This window comes from Portunus trituberculatus, chromosome 15 (assembly GCF_017591435.1).
Source record: "Portunus trituberculatus isolate SZX2019 chromosome 15, ASM1759143v1, whole genome shotgun sequence".
NCBI classification, from domain to species: domain Eukaryota; kingdom Metazoa; phylum Arthropoda; class Malacostraca; order Decapoda; family Portunidae; genus Portunus; species Portunus trituberculatus.
The window spans coordinates 18,958,629-18,960,025 of record NC_059269.1 but is presented as its reverse complement, the minus strand read 5'-3'; positions in this window follow the sequence as shown (position 1 = coordinate 18,960,025).

The following is a 1,397-nucleotide window of genomic DNA, read 5'->3' as shown; positions in this document are numbered from 1 at the left end:
TGGTGAAACTATAATGGTTCTTTTTCCTGGCTCTATTTTTACTACTACTACTACTACTACTACGACTTTTCTACTGCTGCTGCTGCTGCTGCTGCTGCTGCTGCTGCTGCTGCTGCTGCTGCTGCTGCTGCTACTACTACTACTACTACTACTACTACTACTACTACTACTACTACTACTACTACTACTACTACCACCACCACCACCACGCACATCCATACACGGAAGAGAATGAACTTGAAGGAGGACAAAATGACAATAGTAAACATTCAACATTCCCTGGGCGTATGAGAGAGAGAGAGAGAGAGAGAGAGAGAGAGAGAGAGAGAGAGAGAGAGAGGAAAAACTCTTGGCATCGATCAGTTCTCGGCTTAATGGAAAAAGTCACCGCTTGAGGGAAAAGAAGGAAAATAAAGAGGACTCCGAGTGTTAAGGTTTGCGAGTTTATCTCTCTCTCTCTCTCTCTCTCTCTCTCTCTCTCTCTCTCAGTAAATGCGATAGCAGTAACACCATTAGTAGTAGTAGTAGTAGTAGTAGTAGTAGTAGTAGCAGCAGTAACAGTAGTAGCAGTATTTGCTGTTGTTGAAAAAAAAAAAAAACTTTAAAGAAATGTACTTGAGTGGAACAAAATTATCTGTATTGCTATCACGTTCACAGTCGACAGACTCATACTGACTTCCTTTGTCTTAATTATTACAAAATTTTGATGGCTTTTGATTCGACGATGGAATAACGACGCTGTATATCATCTGCTATACTTGGCAATATATATAGGCAGTGGAATGCAGTATCCTTGACACGTGAAACCCTGCTGGCTATATGCGGCGCCTTACCCTAAATCCATCCATCCACCCATCCCTGCTGGATATAATCACTGGTTAGGTCAGGTCACTCCGGGGTAGAGGTGGCAACAGCGCGGTGAGTATAGACAAGGCTTCGAGTACCAAGTTAAGCTGGTTCTACTGAAGGAATATAAACAGTTTAAATAGAACAGTATGCCAAACAGTAGCAGGGGCAGTAGTAGTAGCAGTAGCAGAAGTAGTAGTGGTAGTATCAAGTTGGAAGCCAAGAAGAGGACAAGTCAAATCAGGCTTGGGAGTCAGGGAGGTGGTGTGGGTGGTTTGAAAGGGGGTAGGGGGAGTTCTCGCGTGGAGCTAACAGGTGGTTTTTGGGGGGATGGGGGGGGGAGAGGCAGGAAAGCGTAGATGGGAGTTAAGGGGGGGAACGTCGTGGGTGATAGTGGAGGGAGGGTGAGAGAGGCAAGGCGGGCGGCTCAGACGGTACCAGAGAGAGAGAGAGAGAGAGAGAGAGTTGTTAAAGAGCTAACTAAGTTCAATCTTCTCTCTCGTTCTTGGAAAAAAAAAGTAGTTTGCTTTTTCTTTTTTGCTGCTGCTGCT